The sequence below is a fragment of the Lepidothrix coronata genome, unplaced genomic scaffold (assembly GCF_001604755.1).
Source record: "Lepidothrix coronata isolate B3197 unplaced genomic scaffold, Lepidothrix_coronata-1.0 Scaffold153, whole genome shotgun sequence".
Lineage (NCBI taxonomy): Eukaryota > Metazoa > Chordata > Aves > Passeriformes > Pipridae > Lepidothrix > Lepidothrix coronata.
In genome coordinates, this window is record NW_016690333.1 from 1,448,703 (window position 1) to 1,468,968 (window position 20,266).

The 20,266-nt window shown below is 37.8% G+C and overlaps 1 protein-coding gene across 7 annotated transcripts in view; it reads right to left on the bottom strand.

Moving 5' to 3' along the window:
- ZNF536 (zinc finger protein 536) overlaps nucleotides 1–20,266 on the bottom strand; it is a 344,256-nt gene that overhangs the window by 268,055 nt on the left and 55,935 nt on the right. For 6 of the 7 annotated variants that reach the window (XM_017828818.1, XM_017828817.1, XM_017828821.1 and 3 more), the window contains exon 3: nucleotides 9,129–9,199. The exons of the other annotated variant lie outside the window; for it this stretch is intronic. The gene's annotated coding sequence lies outside the window, so the exon portion shown is untranslated. The remainder of the gene's footprint in view (nucleotides 1–9,128; nucleotides 9,200–20,266) is intronic. 7 annotated transcript variants of the gene reach the window in all.

Below are 20,266 nucleotides of genomic sequence, written 5' to 3' on the forward strand. Positions count from 1 at the left end.
AGCTAAAATGTGTATTGTATTTTATTTTTTTAAACCCAGACTGAACCAGAGATGCTCCCAGATGTCTGTTTGTTCTCTGGTGGGTTGTACCGTTTGCACTCTCACAGCTCTTAGTCTGATTTTTGCCTTCCTTTCCAGAACTTTTGTCCAACTTATTAACCTGCTGGTTTCCACCACCTCTCCTCCAATTTTAACATCTTTACTTATACCTAAATGCTGGTGAAATGCCTAACACTAGTGAAATATTTCCTTCCCTTGAAAACACATAAACTTGGAGGGGGATTAATTTTAAGAGAGTGGATTTAATGATTTGTCGAGCTGAAGAGGGGGATGAAAAGAAGCATTACCTTCCTTCCTTTTCTGAAACCAACAGCCCTAATCCATGGATCCTCTCACTGCTCCTCACTCCCCTTTCCAAACATGAGGTGGATCCCTTCCCTCTATTTCCATCCAGCTCCATAAGATAATCCCAAACCACCACCTTAGTTTTTACATGGGATGCTGCCCAAACCAGTCTCACTCATGAAAGCAGCTCCCACCCAACCCACCCAGCAGCAGCAGAGAAATCCCTTCCCGTTCCTGGATGCCCACCTTTGGGTTCCAGGTCCATATACCCCCAGCCTGTGCTGAGCCTGGCTAGGTTCCCAAAATTTCAGATACACTGGGAGACCCAGTGGCTCCTACCCAAGGCCATGAGCACGGGAGGTCAGAGGGTACCAAAGCCCATCAGGGATCTTCTCTGGGAGTGCACACAACGCTGAGGGTGAGGCTGGAGAGGGTGTTAATTCCCACTCTGCTATTGCTACCCTGATTTTTCCCAGTGAAAGGGCTGGCTGGAAGTGAGGAAGAAAGAGCACAGTCCCAACTTGGCTATTTTAGAGTACATTTCCCACACCATTCCTCTTACCACTCAGAGGGCTGCATCTGAACAAAGAGGACTTGCTACACGCTATGGAAAACTGGGAGACTATGTGGAGATTTCAACTGTTCAGAAAAATTATTTGAAATATTTCCATTAAGATGATTTTAATCCTAAATTAAGCAGATGCAAACAGCCTTAAAAAAAAAAAATTGTTCTTATGAGGGGAGAAATAGTAGTGTTACTTCCAGGGAGACAGATTACGTGGCACAGAGGGTGCAGAAAGTTTGTCTCATATAGTACCATGCATGAAAAAAAAAAAAAAAGACAGAAGCTGTCAATAAAAAGTCAGTACTACCTTAATTAGTAAATGAATTGATATTTTTAGCATTAGTGCCAAGGCTGTAAGGTCAGTCTCTTAAAATAAAATATTTGTCTGATCTGGGAAAGTTCACATTGACAATGCCTGTCAATAAAGAGGACCTTTGATCCAGAAGGCTGAGAAATCCAGCAAGTCTTAACACATTTTATTATTATAATAAATAACATTATTATAAACAAAAAATCTAGACATAAACAGGATAGTACAAAAATAAAGAAAAAAATTGCCTTAGATCTCCTTTTCTTTTACTTTTCTGGAACTTTTCTGCCACAAGTTTTACATAAATTCAAGCACTGCCTACTGCTAAAGCTGATGTAGTAAATAAAGCTGCAAGGTTTCACACGGGACTGCCACGTTATTGAAAGCACACCAGAACAGGGTTAGGAAAAGGCAAATCAGTGTTGCAGGGCTGTGACTCCTTCATAAACAGAAGCCAAACTGTGTCAGTTTTCAAATAAGAGAAAAGACTTGCTAAAAGCTTCAAGATGTTGGGAAGAATGTGCCCTACAATGCCAACTTACTGCAATAAACCTAGCTCAGTAACTAGACTGTGGGCTTCTTTGTGTCTCATATTCTGAATGCAGAGAAAAGACCTCTGTGCCTCCTGCTATTGGGGAGGGAGAGGGCTGAAAACTGGCAGCTCCAAAAAATAATAAAGCAACAAGTAGAGGCAGACATGGTGATTCTCAGGAAGGATTGAAATGAAAGAGTCATAGCTGCTAAAGTCATTAGCATAGGTAAATCTGTTAAAAACGAAACTTACAGCAGACAATTTGGTTCCAACCCAAAACAGGCCAAAACTGACACTGCGATATGGAAACGTTTACCTTAGAAAAGTCAAAACACTGCCCTTGAATTCTGTCATTTATGTTTTAATATGCTGTATTGCAATATAGCCTAACAATCTAAAAACATCGAACGTAAACCAGGCATTTCAGCTCCATAAAAACATTTCCATACCTCCTCCTGCAAACTTCAGAGAATATATTGTATGCTAGAAATCACGTCAATCAAATTAAAAAGTTTTCAAGACAAAACATACTCTTAACTATTATTTTTCTTTTTTGTGAGCTTGTGAGTGGTGACCTGCCCCCACAAAAGGAAAGAATGATTCTGAGGAATAAAAATAAGCAGTGTAAATGGCTGGATGGTTAAGCTGAAGGGTGGGGGGCGAGGAATGAGAGTGGTCCACCTAAAACCTTCAGCACGGAACTGACCTCCCGAAAACAACTCACATACATCGAGTTCTCCTTGTGCTTCACGGTTTTGCTCAATTGGGAAACCTCCTCTGACCCTTGTTCTCAGCACAAGTGCCCTGTCACTCCCCATGGGACCTACTGTGGGTTACTCTCACTGCTGTCCTCATGCTCCCCAAACAACTCATCCAGCATTTTCTGCTGCATATGACCAGGATTAGAACAGTTCTACTCCTGCTTACTTAGTGGAGAAGAGCAGGCTCCAACTGTGAGAATTTTCAACACCTTAAGTTAGATAAAACATCCAAACCCTGATGCGTAAATTGTGGTCTCCCTGGCCCACTCCTGCATCTCTCTCTCCTGTCTGCACCCTTCAAGGAAAATTTCAGCTTTTACTTGAAAATCAGAAAGTTGTTTTAATTTTGTTTCTATTTTCCTAAGGAAGGCAAAAGCCTTCTTAAACACTTCTAGGACAACTCTGTGGGGAAGAAAAGAGAGAAGAGGGCTCATGTAACAAAAGTGTCCTGTTAACAACCAACAACAGTTTAAAAATAATTATTAGATCTTACATTTTTCCATGGTATTTTCTCCTTTCAAAATTTCTTTACTATGAATATCAGGTATACAAAAACAGACCTAACCAACTGTTCATAAATTTATGCAAAGGACATGGGTGAAAAAAGAAATCTATTCAGTGAAAAAATACAAATATTAGAATGTGCATTTCATATACATTTGTTTCTAAGGAATATTTTATTAGGCTATTTCAATTATTTCTAAATACCAAACTAATTATTCCTTACTGCAAAGAGAGACTTTATCAATTTTGTTTTAAGATCATGTTTGAGTTCTAATATTTAAGCCAAACCAAGACTGGAAGCAGTAGAGCACCTGTGGAAAATGTGTATACTTTGTCTTTTTTCCATTGCCACAGTACTGTAGTTTTCCTTTTCACATCATTATTAGTATAAAAAGATTAGTACAAACAAAGAAGAAAAAAAAAAAGAAATTTCACTCCTGCTTTCCTATTTCTTTAGATCTTAACCTGACATTAATGAGCAAATACACACTAGGATGATGATCACACTGTAGGATAAAATAGCTCATATACTGTGTTGATAAGTTAAGATGAAAGAAATCCAGAACAAAGACACAACAGTATTGCAGAGATATGTTTAGATTCCAAAATATTTGTATCAGTCAAAGATAGAAACACCCAAGACAAAAAAACCCCAACTGATAAATAGAAACATCCACTTTTCCCCCACTTGACTGCATAATAAAGATACTGTATACATTAAAGTGTTACTCCATCACTATGCCTTGCTGCCACATACAGTATATACATATTTTCCATCTGATCTCTGATGGGTTTGCAGCTCCCATGGAATACCAGTGCCAACCCTAAGCAAGCCTTTGAGGATAGGGTTTACAACACAGGAGACAAAGAAGATACTTAAATGGGAACAGTACTGGCATTGAAATCCCGACCCTGATGATCTAAGGCTGTAGCTGAGGTCCTTCTGAGTAACATCTCTGACACAATTCTTCCCAAATCTCAGAACAAAGCATACGATTTGCAGTGGGCTGGACTACAACAGAGAAGTTTACAGGAACCATGGCTCAAAATCCAGAAAGGTTATCTGAAATGCACTTTACATAATCCCAACCTCCATATAACCACCCTCACTCTAACTACAAATGTGGTGCAGATGGCACATTTCCTCATTTATACTCTGCTGGGTAATACCCTTGTTTCAATAAGAATCATACACCAGAGCTTTTCCTCTTATTTTCTTTACTGCCAGATGAAGGGTTTTTTTCTCTTCCCATACCAATTGGCTTATTTACCTAAGACATCATGACACTTTATTCCATCCTAACATGGCACTGTTCCCTCAAAGTGAGATCGGTCATTAGATGTATCATTCTGAAACGTGAATATTAATGCCCAAAAGAGATGAACCGTAAGCATCACAGATGGACAAGAAGGGATTAGACACAAATTGGTAACAGGATTGATAACAATTCACAAGTGAGTCAGGCACAGTGACACATTGCCTTGATCGACAAGAACTACTATTCACAAATTGGACTTCCACAAGCACCTGCAATTCTCTCACCAATCAAGAATCATAATAAACATTTTAAGACTGATGTTTTTGTTAATGGCATCAGCCTGGTGCCAAGCACAAGTCAACAGGAGAACCATTTTCGAGGAATGGAAAAGCTGAAGGAAATGCAGAAGGTGCACTGGATGAATGCTGCAGCAGTCAACCACTTAGACTTAAGAGAAAAGAGGTTATAATCCAAGAGAGAATTTTAGGACAGTAAAATACAATGGGTTGTATTTAAGGGATGGATGCAGAACTTCACCAGACAGTTCACAATAAATGTATGTGATCAGGTATTTTAAAATAAATAAATAAATAAATGGCATGCTCAGAGAAAAATTAGAACACCCCACACATGGATACTTTTTGTCTCAATGACTGCAAAAAGTCTTTTACCCAAGACTGCAAATAGTCTTTTACCCAAGACTGCAAATAATGGTGAAATGTATCAATCCCACCTATTCTCTTTCTCTTCTCCAGTTAATCCGAGTTTACCAAAACCAACTGCCTAATGACATTGTCGTGTGATTTTTCAGCTACTTGTGTTCATGCTGTGCAAAGGACACATGCAGTTGCTCTTCATCACATGTTTAAAAACCCCTGAACTGAGTATAATTTAAGAGTTGCTTCTTAGAATTTCTTCTGCTAAAGATAGGTACACATGGTATTTGACTGAAACAGTCAAGATAGATCTAAGTTACAAAATATTAGCACCAGCAGAGCACCAGCTTAACACTGCTTTATGCCTTTCACTACACAAGCTAAACCAGGTACTTCTGCCTAATATATTCTGTGCCTGGCAAACTTCCTGCAACACTAAACTGAGTACTTTTCACTCTAAAGGATGCAAGCTGAAATTAATTAAAAAAAAAAAAAAAAGTGAGCCCAAAGTCTTCCTCCTTTTTGATTAATGCTAATTTTATTTTTCATTTACTTGTTCACCTAGCACAGGAATTCACATTTTCATTCATTTTGTTTGTATTGTTTATATGTGTTTTTATGAGATGCACATCTCTGCCATCCCATTCTAAGCCAGGCCTGGCTCCAGCATGGCAGTTGAGCCACACAGACCTAAGCACAACCTTCTGAACCAGGTTCTGAACATTCCAGCTTCTTCTTTTTAACTTGAATTCCGTAAGCAGTTTTAGATGGGTGAACTGTGTCATGAAAACGAGTCTCTTTATTCATTAGTTTTTAAAAGCTATATAATTTTTGCCCTGCCTCTAATTGCTTTGTATTAAATATTCACTAGAAATACGTGGGGAATTTGCACATCTTCATAGTAACAATTCTTTTTGTTTTGTTTTTTTTCAAAATGAGACAGTGCAACCTGACTTGGTCACAGTGGCTCCAATCCTTCTCCTCATGAATCTCCTCTCACACAACACTTCTCCTGACTGTGCCTCTCACCCCACCAAATGACTTGGAAGTAAAGCTCTCCAGGAAAAGAACTGGTTCTTCTCTCCTACACAGGCAATTTGAGAGAAAAGAAGAAAGTGAAGAATGGGAGCTTTCAATAGCAACTCAGCCAAGACAGATGATAAAACCTGCATGCTACCCTGAGGAAACAGGGTGCAAAGTTCAGTCCTATGTTTGTATTTCTAAAAAGCGTAAAATATCAAATATCCTTCTTGAAGAATAATTTTCTCTCTAGTCTCTTACCACATTGCTGTGTAACTATACAATAAATATTATCCTGCTCACATGCTTCTGTTTACTTAGCATACATTACATTTGATGCTATCTGGCAGCATAAGTTTTAGTTCTGTCATCTTAAAATACTAATAGTTGTCAATCAAAATAGAAAGTGCATAATAAAAATGTTCTAGAAACTAATAACCCTATATTTCTATACCCTCAGCTTGGAGCTAAGCATTTCTAAAAATGAGATTAATTATATGTTTGTAGAGAGTCCAATACAATCAGACAGTCCTCTAAACAACATCCTCCTAGAAATGAACACAGAATAGATACATAATCTTATATATAGTGTGTGTTTATATTATGCAATATATGCAACACTAAATTCAGAGCATCATCTTTATTTGGCCCAGTCTTTTGATCTATAAGATAGTTTTTGGGGGGGGAAAAAACCCACACGATCTGCCCAGTGACAGTGTTAGGTAGAGGATGAGAGAAAATGGCATGGTAAATATCAAAGTAATTTACGAAGACTTTTTGCAAATATTTAGAAGCCTGGAAGCACCAAGAAGATGCACACAGGACAGGACCCTGAAATTATGACCAACATAACATGGTAAACTGTTCAATTTAAGATGGAGTGTCGGAAAAATATCCTTTGAATTATATCTGTCAAACTTTAGTTGGAACTTCACTGCTTGGGACATTTAAACCTGCTCTGGACAAAGTGTTAGCAAGTACCCTGTAGGGAACAATCCTGTAATGTCAAGAAGATAGACTAGATGTATAACAGGTCTTTTGCTGCTCCATTTTTTATTATTCTAATCCATCACCCTTACCAAGGTGAAGTTTTATGTAGACCTTTAAAATATGACCATTTGAAAATGGTGTAAGGTTTGGGTTTTAAAAACTCTAAGTACAAAAACATATTTGCACCTAATTTGCCCATGCTACAGCTGTAACTATACGTTAATCTGGCAAATGCAGATAGAAAGTTCTAATTATGGTTATGGGAATACACAATTTACAGACATGATTGTCACATGAATTTGCAACTTAGGGATGCAGGAACTGAAAGATGTGTACTGTGGACAACACAGCAGTATTGGACTGTGACATGGTTATGCCACAAAACCAGGATCAGACCATGAGCTTTGCCCCAAAATAGAGAACCAGAAATCTTGTAGGGTAGTTGACATTGATGCTTGCAGAAGTAGTTAAGGAGAAGTTCCACAAAGAGCTCTAAACAAAATGCTTCTATCAGGGATTCTTAAGGAAAAAGTTAAAGGCTTTATTTTGCTCCCTTCTTCCCAAGACACTGTGGTCTTTCTGATATTTCTTTGCTCCCCTGTTTTGCAGAGAAGCTACAACTCCCCATTGCTCTTCCTAAAACCTAAAATCCACTGAGGACTTTGTACTGACAAACTGCTGACAGTAAGAGTCACTCAGAGCAATGGCTGCAGGAAGCACCTCTGTTCCCCAGGCACAGGGTGGCAGAACTCAATGGATAAGCACAGTGAGGAAGAGCAGGAGGTTAAAGGCTTCCCTTTGTCCATTACTGTCATTTCTGTTATTCCAGACTGGAAATCCTGTCATTGACTGAGGCACTAGGCAATCACCCCTGTATGACTGTCATCATCTACACACTTCAGTAGGAGAGAAAAGCAGTAAGAGAGTATGGAGAAGGAAAAGGTGTTTTCCTTTTAATCTTTTAGACTGCAATAGCCATAATTGGCTTTTCTGTATAGTTTGGCTCTAGTTTGTCATAGTATTACAGTGAGAAACATTGGCCTGCACTGATTTTTACACACAAATCTTAATGACTTCAATTGCTGCTAAGGATTCAGAATGGTGGCAGGATATGGCCATTCACCATAAAGACCCTAAAGCCTTCATAATTACTGAGTATACAGAATATTTATTATAGAGACTATGCCAGGCCTCTTTTGTGAGCTGCCCTGGGCCTGTTCTCTGAGCCACATCAAGCAAGAAGTTTAAATGAAACTGCTCCCAAGTTTCTGAAATGGTTTAATAAAACATATACTGACTGTAATATTCAGTTTATAGTAGAAAACTATTGCCCCTTGGTTTGAAAAATGACCTCTAGTTGGCAATTTTACTCTCAGCTTCATAGATTATAGTCCGCTGTTGGTCATTTTCTCAATCCACAGGGCAATACTTTTCCATAACAAGCTCAAACTGCAATCAGTATTTGTAGGCTGTTACACAAGTTGAGGATAATATGTCTCAACACATTCTATTATATGACTAAACAAAAGAAATAACAACCTGGTGACACAGACATATGGAGAAAAGCAGAGCTATTCTTCTAATGCTGAGATAGCAGAAAAACATATTTCTTTGTATTGTGTTAATTTGTATTAAATTTCATGTCTTCAATACACAGTAATCTCTAATTTGATTTTTTCGTTAATAGTGTTTTGGTTTATGTTGTCTTATGTCTATTCTTATTTTAATGTAAAATGACAAATACTAAATTCTATTAGTATCAGATTTTAGAAATGACAAATAGTGACAGATAACCTAACATTGTAAAATCACATTAAAATGTATTCACACAGATATGTAAGAGATCGTTTGCTCTTGGGCTCACAAAACACACATTCATAAACTTATGAGTTTGATATTAGGAAGTTCCCATACAGTGCAGTAGATGAGTTGCAAGTGATTGCTTCAGCACCCAGTTCTAGTACATAAATACAACTGAAATACCACATTTTGGAAAAACAGTTCCCATGTTAGATAATCAAACAGATAAATTCTGTTGAGAAGAAGCCTCAGACCAGGAAGTGAGGGATATCTGGAGCCTGTTCCAAGATGTGCCCTGCATAGCTCTTCCCACGACCAGTGGTCAGAAAATCATCCCCCCTTCCCATACCACAGTTGCTCTGACCTGCAGGACTAACAGAACCTACCTGGCTGGCTGGAGCGTGGCGAGGTTTAGTTCTTTAATCGATGGATGATGAAAGCTCTTGTAGATCCTCCTCTGTAAATGCAAAATATTTATAATTACAATTATAAATATTACAATTATAAATATTACAATATTTATAATTACAATATTTATAATTACAATTAATTATTATTATTATTATTATTCATCCCCATTTAAAATAAAACTCTGAGTTTAAAATGTGACACCCACCCACACTCAGAGACAAAGGGAACAACCTCCTAAGCTGAGGCCAGAGCAGTCAAGCAAAAGGGGGCATTTTGACACCCATCCTCTAGAAATTACAAGTTTCCTGTCCTTTAAACAAATACACCAGATTTACTGGAGATCTGTGACGGGGCAGAAGGGAGAATCTTGGCTAAAACCTATAATAAGATCCATAACACAGAAAGGTTCATTGCAGGTGGCTTCAGAAACTATAAGCACCCATATTGTGGCATTTTAGGATATTAAAGGGACAGATAATGCTTTCTTCTTCATTTTCCACTACCCTTCCTATATTGTTGCTCCATCACAGCTTCCTCTGTATTCTCTAGCTGGAATTTAAGTGGTCTAGATTAATTTAAACATGTAGGAACTACATCCAGAATCTTTAAAGTATTTGAGCTAAGAATGTATTTGAACGATTACCAGACAATGATGGCTCTTTATCTTACAAGTCTTCAAGAAATTCAGATGTTTAACTCATTAATTGTGTTTGCTGCATTAGATTTTAGATTTTTATGATTTTAGAAGAAAGATTTTCTAATACAGAAAAAAAATCCCCACCAGCTTTCTTTGCTTTCCCCAACATTTTTCATTTTAGGGTAATAAAAGTGACACATATGTGCCATAATGTAATGGATTAATTAAGGAATATGATGTTTATCCTAGGTCCTGAGTTGTACATCTTCATAACTCACTCATAAAAATTAATGTATTATACCACGCTCCAGAATGATATATCTATTTTTACCATACCTGTTGAGAATAAATTGTTCTAAATTGGATTATCCTGATATCCAGTGAAAAATGTAAAAATTACATTGTTATTTTAAGAATTTACATTGTTGTGTATAAGAAAGCATAATCTTCTCACTGTGCTTTTGAACTGTCATGTTATTCACTGTTACAAAATCATAATTGCTGCTGCCACACCTAAAATCAAATGCAGTGCATACTGCATTTCTTCATTCACTCTGCATTTTCTATCTTAATCACAAAACCACATACAGTATATTTTTGGCCTATTCTTTCATTACTGAGTGCTTCTGTATATAAGTAACACAGAACTATGCATGCAAGGACTCATAAACCCCTCATTTCTAAAATCAACAGATGAAAAATCCCTAAATAATAACGTACAGATGTTTCATATTTAAATGAGCTACTGGCATGTAATGCTGCCAATCATGCCAATACATGCAGTAAAATTGGAGAATTTCAAGGTACTCAGCATCTACAACATATTTCTATTTTTTTTAAATCAAAAGATCATTTGGGGATAATGGAAATGGAACTCTTCAATAAATATATAATGATATATTTCTGATGTTCTCTTGAAATTCCTATGACTGGTCAACTACACTGTATTATTCTATACCAACTCCTATTCCTTTTACCTCAAGAAAGTTGATTTTGCTGTCCTTAAACTGCAATATCTCACTAAAAGTAAATTATCTGCATGTTATCTGCAGAGTAATCCTCTTCTTGAATACAAGACAGAACATCAGAGTTTCTAATCCTTCACAGATAGAGTAATTCACATCCACTGTACGTTTTACTGTAAAGACAGAGTAATACAATATGTTTGATAAATCATGTATGTGTCTGTGTACAAAGAAAAAGGTTTATCTCCTCTCCTACAAGATGCATCCCTATTAAAGCACGCACGCACTCCCCATGCTGGCACTGCAACAATCTTTAGAAGTTCTATAATAGAGACATCTAAGTTTAAAAAATGAAGCAGCTCACAGGTCAAACAAGTTCCTGATGAGAAGTGCTTAACCAGAAATATTATTCCACTGATTGTAAGTTTTCATCCATACATCAAACCCTGGAGTCTATTGATTAAATAAAACTGATCTTTTTCTATTTCAAAGCAAAAGAGAATTAAATCATCCCCATTGTTTTCCCTTTGTTTGGAGCTATCATGTTGTGCACACTAGCCATGAGTCCTGCTTATAATTACAACATCCTTTAGGAGAGCTTATTCTGCAATGACTGATCACAGGTTTTTTGCCTCTTCCTCTAAATTTTCTGCTCCTGGTCATAATCAATGGCACTTGATGGCCCAATATTCTGATCCAATGTGGCAAGCGATATGATCCAAGATCTGCTTAGAATCAATAAATTCATTCGCTCCAGGAAATTTTGGATCAGAACAACTTTAAGTATATGTAAATACAAGAATTTACTGCAATTATGCTGGCACATCTTCCTTTCCTCATACCTCTTTTCTACTGCATAATTAACTGCGTCATGCCTTAATTTTGCTTGCAATCCTACATAAAGGAATCCAGGCCAGACAGCCCTTGCAAGCCTTACCAAAGTCGAGGTCTGCTGGCTTAGAGAACAGAGGGTCTCTTCCAGCAAAACACATCAAAACACTGCAAATCTGTGTATTGCTGAGCCCCACATGGCATTGCCTGGGCTCTGAAGATACCATCGAATGCTGACATAGCAGGAACATTTAACAGACTGCTCTGAAGAGCACCAACAGGTGGATAACAAAACTCTTCTTGGAGTTTAGTTTTGTCTTTCCTTTTCCTTTGTGCAAAAATGTCCAAGTTCACTTAATAGCTCCTCTGGGCTACTGCTGTGTCCAAGCCAGCCTTCAGCCTGGTCCCAGTCTACCTGTGCAGTGCAATCAAGCTCTGACACTCAGCTCATAATGTAAAGTGGCCGGAAAACCCTGCACCAGGGATGTGGTTTCCATTCTGGAATGTAATCACTGCTAGGCTAAAATGGCAGCATCCAAGTTCACTTATGCATTTCACCCCACACTTAAAAGTGAAAGGACACATGGTAAACTCAATTCTGCTACTGTATATACACATCACTTAGTAAATTGTACAAAGTATTCTGAATATTGTTTTAAAGGCGAGGAATTTTAATGTATTTTGAATCTTTTTTAAAATAGCATGACAGACTAGGGTAAACGTAAAAACAGTAATAAAATATATTTTTTTAAAAAAGAGATTCATTCCCTGTTAGTTATTTCATTGTAAGGGAGTTACAGAACTGCAGAATGATGAGAACTACAGACCTGTACAAGTTAAGAGGCCTGCAGCTTGGGCACGTCCTTCAGCCTCTTAGTCTTTTTCCACTGGAAATCAGTAGTTCAGCACCAGCAGAGCAGAGAACCTTGTTTCTGCCAAGTAGCACTAATTTCTGCCCATAGTGACATTCAGAAGAGGATGAATCAAGTCACAGGGGTAAGAAAACTCTTTGCTTGTGATGTGGCTGTCATCAGTGAAGATGAGTTTGTAACACCCTCCAAGCATCAAAACGACACACAAAAGAAACATTAAAAAAAAAATAAATTCAACAGATAGTCTTGCAAAATATATCAATGCAGTTCTCCAAACTGAAAAAGCAGAAGTCAGAAGATCAAGAACTCACAGTTAGGATTTTCCTACTAGCTAAAGAACATAAGGATTCTCCTGAAGTCTTTGATTGATATATGATCTTTTCTTTCTTTTCAAGCAGAACAGCTGTCCAGTGAACTAGAAGAAATAGCCCTGAAGACAGCTTTGTGTATGATATGACTTTGAGAGGGAAAATCATCCCAATGCTTTACATGAAACATCTAATAAAATAAAACTAAAAAGTATCCTCCATGAAAGATTTTTTTCTTTCGATTTGAGCAAGTCATCCCTGTTATCATCTGGGGTGGGGGCTTTGCAGTGTCTGAGACCAAAGAGAAAAGGTATGTCCCTCAAAACTGGATTTTGAATGAACCTAACTAGAAAGATGCAATAAGTATTTTTAATAGAAGGGCAACTGGGTAAATGGAGAGAGAAAAAGAGAATTTTCTGGAGATTGTCAGGACACAGTGACCTGGGGTATATTGTAACTCATTCTCCTTTGTAATGTAATTCTTTAAGTAAGGTGAAACACTCATATCTGCCACAGTAACCATATGCATAAACAGCTTTACTATGTTCAAAAAAACCCAAAGTAAAAATAACCAACACAAACCTTCTCAGCAGAAGCACCTGGTACAAATTTGTGTAAATTTATTCAACCTAATGGAATTATGTAAATTACACAAATGGAGGCCTACAGCCACTGTGATAATTCACTGAAGTTATATCCAGATTAGAGAAAAGATGGCATGAAATGGAGCCTTTCTGGAGCTTACTCTAGAGCTGCATTTTGGCAGCATGGTGAGAATGAACAGCCTTAGAGAATGAACAGCCACAGTGCTCAGGTGAAATCTGTACCTCTTTCTCATTTTAAAACACATCTCAATGTGACACTTAATTGTGTGGATGAACACTGATGGATGCTGTCATACATGGACAGGAAAAGGAGGAGTAATTACAACTGTACTTTCCTTGGAGTAAGCAAATCCAATGTAGTACCAACAGAGGAAAGCAGGACATCAATGGTTCAACTACCTGCCCTTCAAAGCCTTGTTGAATTTGCCACATAGGCTATGTTCTCCATTGATTTGGACAAGTCCAAACAAGGGCCCCTACACATCTGATACAGGATAGGCTAGTTCTTGGTTTAGAAACACCTCACAGAAGAGCATGATAACCTTCCACCCATCCTGTCTTAGTGGCACTTGAATCCTTAAACTAAATCTCCTTGCTCACCCTGCCCAAAACTCTTCATCTTTCAATACAATGGATCTGTCCTCAGCACTCTTCCAACTTTCACTCCTCTCCAAAACCAGCCCTTCTTTCTTCACCAAAGCCTTCCTGAACAGGTCCCTGTGAGTGTACTTACTGCAGAAGCTAATTACAATCAAAGGAGATCTTTAGCACTGAGAAACTAGAGAGACAGGCACACATCTGATACATTTGCACAGCTAGAAATAATTTCTCTCCCTTCCCTTGAATAACTTGAATGCCCTTCCTTCCCTACCCCAAACAACCTCCTTTATCCCCTGCTTCTGGAGTCTTCCTCCTCCCTCCACATAACCTGGCATTAATCCTGTGTCTCAGTGGTGTTCCCAGTAGCTGTTGACATCTGCCTGCTTTTCTGCCACCTCACCTGCCCCCTCCCCTCCCATTACTGAGTGCCAGCCCCTGCTCTCACACAGATTTTAGATCCACAATTTTCAGAAAAATCCTGCTCCATGGGATTCCAACAACAGAAGAACAGGAGATAAGAACATAAAAGCATCCTCAATGTGGTGTCCCATCAGGAAGCCAACTAAATCTGATAGACACTGTCCTCTCTGACCCATAAACAGGAGAGGACTGAGCATTTAGAGAAAAGCAGTTCAGAAAACAATTTTATATAGCCTGTAACCAGCCAGCACCATCCAGCAAACAAAAAGCATTTGCCCAGGTTTTTACTTTTGAGGTAATCAAATAGCATTTAAAAAAAAAAATAAAAAATTTCCACACATACACATCACATATATATTTATATTTCTCTCTCACTTTTAGTTTGCAGTGACAATCAGCAACTATTTTACAGAGAAAGACTCTAACAAGCTTACAGGATGCCTTTAGTAATAAGATAATTATTTGTAACTCTATAAAGAATTATAATTTTTAATTTAAAAAGAAATCAAATAAAAACAGCTTTCATCTTTCCTACCATGTGAAGAAAACATTCTCTGCCTACAACTCAAATTATCATTCTCTCCTTTGTGCAAAATGAATTGACCCAGAAAACTAAAAGGGTAAGAACCCATATTTGCTGGGCTTATTCAGCAGCCAAAAGTTCATGAAAAACACTGTTGTGTATCACATAGCAACCACTTGATGCCTATTGTTAAAATACAGTAGTTATTCAAAAAGTAAAATCTTGCATTCTCAAATAAGAAGCCAGGCTGCAATGTGTGTTTACGGTTTTGGGGAAATAGTCATCTTGCCATTTTCTCTTTTTTCCATAGTCTTGGCATATTTGGTCAGCTATGCAATGTGCAGTTACCCACAGGAAAGAAAAGGAACACAAGAATTTTCCTCCAGTGTTTAGCTCAGAGGACAATGTCCATTCAAAGCAACACTTGAGATCACTATTAAGAGAGTTAACATGTGCTCTATTTTTATCCACCCACACTTTCAGTAAAAATGTAATATTCCAGAGGAAGGGCATGAGGGAGAAAGGGAGAGAGGCTTCTGCTTTTTGACTGGGCATTACAGTTGCACACTTTCACCTGTTCTGAAAGCAAGCTGCTCTCAGAGAGTCCTTTACACGTGTGCGGGTGTCCACATTGCTACTGCACATTTGCACTTCTGCCCAGCACTGTTACCTGTCACTACAGCTGGGCAGAGGGATGAATTTCACAAAGATCCCCCTCTTTACCTCTCCTCCAAACCTTTCGTGGTAGAATATGATTTAAAAAGTAAAACATACAGAAGGAAAGGAAGTCAGCTGTAGAGTCAGAAAAAAAAACATTAACAGCTTCTGTTAAATAGAACTTCTGTTACTCTAAAATATTCAAAAAGCAGTGGCAGATCACTTCTGCTATTCTGGCTTTACTAGATTTCCATAAAAGCTGAGAGTCAGCCCTTGGTTTGTCACAACTGCATGGGACTGTCTATTTAAACTATCAAATCAAGACCAAAAGGGTTCTCCTGAAACAACTGCTGGAGAACATGAAGGAAAGAATATAAAAGGTATAAACTCCCTCGTCAGTTTTATTATGTGCTATTAGACAAATAGTAAAACTTAAAACTTCAAGATAATGGCACTTTTGATACCAGAAGGGAATGGCAGTCTTGCTTAGCAAAACTTTGAGATATTTCATCAAGGCTGTGTACAAACAAGTGAGCCTCGCTTTTTGCTAGTGGTGAGATGCTTGTTGAGATTATCTTCTTATTTAAAAGGGTGTTTAAACTCCTTTTGATTTGTTTAAATAAGATAGTGGCAGAAAGTAGATTAAAAGGGGGAAAATGTGTGAACACAGACTTTTTGCCAAGAACCTTACTTTGAGCCCAGCTGTATCCAGGTATGTGTGTGCTTTTTGCACAGTCCCTGAAAAGAAAAGCTCACATAAGTGAATGAAGCTGCCGAGGAAAAAGGGTGAGAATGAATTAGGTACCCAGGAGCAAAGAGATGGGCTTTAGGATTTCAGAGAGAGGTCTGGCTGTTTCCAAAACAAGATGGGAAGCATGGATGGGTTGAAGCTGCAGCTCACTTGCTGCAAGTGTTTCTGCTTGCCTTAGCCAAACCTTTATTGGAGGTCAGAGCAGATGCAAAAATCAACTTAACTGCACATCTTACAAAGTATATATTCAAACAAAAGTATATATACAATTAAATATTTCAGTCTATGGTGGATCAGTGTGTACTTCTAGACAGTGATTGCCTATACCAAGAAAATCCTTGGTTTGGCCACTGGTCAGCAATCTGGCCAGGGCAGGAGGAGTTAATTAAAAATGGCTGTTCAACAGCTGTAGTTACAATAGTACAATCATGTAATTTAACAGCAAGATACTAGCATACTTGATGAAACAAAGACCAAGTTATTGCATCCAGTGCACAACTAAAAATTAGGAAATCTTTTCCCCAAAACAATGAAAGGTATATATTGAAGAATAATGCACAACTTGTCTAGCACAAGTCAAATTCTCCTCTGAAAATGTATGCTTCTCTCAGAAACAGATTCCCAGCACAGGGACTGGTAATTTATGATCCACCAAAATACTCTGTTGAACAAAAAAAAGTAATACTACCTACACCATGGCTATGCAAATCACTAAGAATAAGTGACTCTAAGGACCAGTAAGAACAAAGCCCAAAACTCCTATCAAACATTATTTGAGGTTTGAAAAAGTCAAGACAAAGTGTAATTTTTTTTAAATGGGGATAAATTGGGATTTCTGTAACAATTGACTCATTTTGCCTGCTTTTATCTAAGGATCTCAAAGAGCACTCCAAGTGTTAATTAAATTACAAAGCATTTTTGAGACAGGTAAATGGTATTATGCCCACTGGGGAACAGAAGGAACATTTATGTTTCATTACTAAAGTCACACAGTAATTCAGTGGCTAGTAATATAACCCAAGAATTACCAGTTGCCACTTCTACTCATTGACTTGATGGCCTCATAAGAGACAAAATTAGCCTTAAAAGCCAAAAATACTTTCCTCTTGTGCTTTTCTATCTTTCAAGAATAGGCCAAGATTTTTAAATTTTATTTTATTCTTCTTCCTCTGCTTACTGGGAGGCCTTTCTTTCAGAGTCACACAAAAGAAGCCACTTCCTAACCTACCCAAGTGTGTTAAGGATCACAGTACAGCAACAGGGGTAGGAGTTTAAACAAGGGCAGTGAACTGTAATGGTGCTCTTATTCAACAGCTCATGCACCTGCCTCAGGGTCCTCTTCTCCCTCCTCTAACCAGCCCTCCCAGAGGTGACACATCAGAGCCTCTGTCCCATCAGAATGAAGATGGAAATATGTGCAGATGAAATAATCCTTTGCTGGCCAATTCACTGACTTCAAATCTTACTTTACCAATAAACAGACATAAAACTACCCTGATGAACATGGTGCCTCATATACTTCATACAACAACCTCTCACTGAAAGGAGCAACATAACAATCAACCAACCAGGCCCTGAAAATGCTTTGGACCATGGAGAAGTCTATTCTGCAGTCTACCACATCTATTTTGAGTTGCATGTAAAGAGATGAGGGAGAAATATTTCACTGACCATTCTATTCTTAGTCCAAAAAAGTAAGGCACCATTTTTCATTTTGGCTTGGTCCTGACTAGTAAAACTGCAGGATCCAGGAGTAATAAAGCAGTAAGGTATAATGCAATCTGCACAATAGACTGCCCAGTGACTTACAGTGCAACCTAAGGCATCTCTAATTCAAGACCGGTACAGCTGTGTTAGAGCTTTAACAAATTATATCTCCATTAGTAAACTGATTTTGGAAAGATCTTTATAAAAAGCTTTTCTCTTTTGTACACAACTATTTGCCACTAAAAACAGGGAAGCATCTCTTTGAACTTTCTCTAAACCTTTTGAATATAATGTTAAACCGAGATTTCAGGCTTTATTTCCCCCCTCATTTCTTGTTATGTCATGAAGAATCAGCTATGTGGAAGAGATGAGAATGTCTTTGATTTAAATGACCAAGACTTAAGATTGTCTTTACCGTGGCAGAAAATAAAGCTGCTGCATATATTTCCAGTGCTAGTACTATTGTTATATGGTATGACAATCCTCATCTTTTTTTCTTTTCCTAAAACTATGTCTAAAGAACCACACAGTTTATATACTGCATTCAAAATATTCTTCTTCGTTTACATTGATTGCATATTTCAAATCATGTTACAGCTGTATCGCTTAGCCTAAATCAAATAAGGAATCCACATAAATGCATACACACACTTTGCTTGTTTTTAGACATTGCCAGTATTGACGAGATTAAAATATTTTTCTCATTCATTATTTATTGTGATATGATGAAACAGTAAGAGTATGTATTTAACAGAACATCACAAAGTAGAGTTAAAATGTGGACATGCTGTTTCATTTTGATTTTACTGTGACAGTGTTAAGTATGTGACTCCCTGACTGCAATAATGACATCTCTAGGTGATGAAGATTTAAGATGCTTTGCAAAGATGCAGTGTTACCCAAACTCTTCAGCCATGCTGATTAGGAGCATTATTAAATAGATGAACCCAAGGGTGGAAAGAGTGCCATGACTAAAGTCCTGCCTGTTTCAGAGGACTGGGGGAATCAGTGCTTAGAGCAAGAGCAGCAGCAAATTCCCCCACTGCATCCACCAGGTATGGAACTGGAATGACTGGAAGGCAGTCACACATACAGAACTCCAACATTTTAATAGGCAACAACACTTGCTGTTACCAAAAATGTGTCCCCTGGATAGTCTCTCTGCTTCTCAGGTGAACTGGTACTACCTGACAGCTGGAGTTCGGGGTCAAGCAATGCTTTATCTCAGTGAACCTCAAGTACAGGGCAGATACACGTGAATTTGGTTGTCAAATGTGTGTACCTTGGGTTGAAAACCACAGACATAGCACTGCACAATCCCAGCTTCCAGCTCACAGTTGGGCACTATTTGCACGTTTCTACAAAAGGGGAAAAAAAAAAAAGCAAGGAAGTGCCAAAGAGCAAGAACCACAGCAAATAAACTTAACCAAAACTGGTACTGCTGGGCAGAGGAGCAGGGAGCTTGCCTTCTGCAGTACGTGGCAGTATCTGGGTTAGAATGCAGAAAGAGACACATTTTAGCCCAAATGCTTATTCTTGCATAATACCATCTAAATATACCCGCTATGATAAATACAGCAGAATAATCAGAAGGTACTGAATGCTTAAAATGCACCCGTAACAAAGCAAAACAATGTAATGCATATCTCTCTTTACGTGTCAAACAATTTGCCTAACAAATCATAATAATGCAGAATGATATAAAATTCACCCATCAAGCCCAAATGCATGCACAAAGATTACCATGGCAAAGAATTGTGAATTTCATTAAATATGTTAAAGGCAAAAAAAAAAAAATTCCGCTTTGAAAAATAGTAATCCTGTCTTTCAACAAAAATATTATAGGAAGCTATGAATTTGGTAGATCTGAATAGGATGTTGGTACATGTTTTACTAAGGTAATATAATGGCACACTATTATTAGATCACATTAATCATTACTGTGCCAAAGGCACTGACAGCACCACTGAAAAGGATTGAAAGGGCTGGTAATGGATATAAATTACCCATTGTGTGATAAAAGGATTTTTACTAAGAAGGTAAGAATAAAACAGCAAATTTCTAATATAACTGTTGTGTAAAAACCAAAATAAAAGTAATCCAGTCAGTAATATCCACAAAATCAGAAAGTAAGCACTTTTGAAACAAGATAAAGTCACAATAAAAACTGTATACAATGTAAAATTAATTTCGTGGTGCATAATATTACTATCAATTTAAATAGTTTACATGATGAC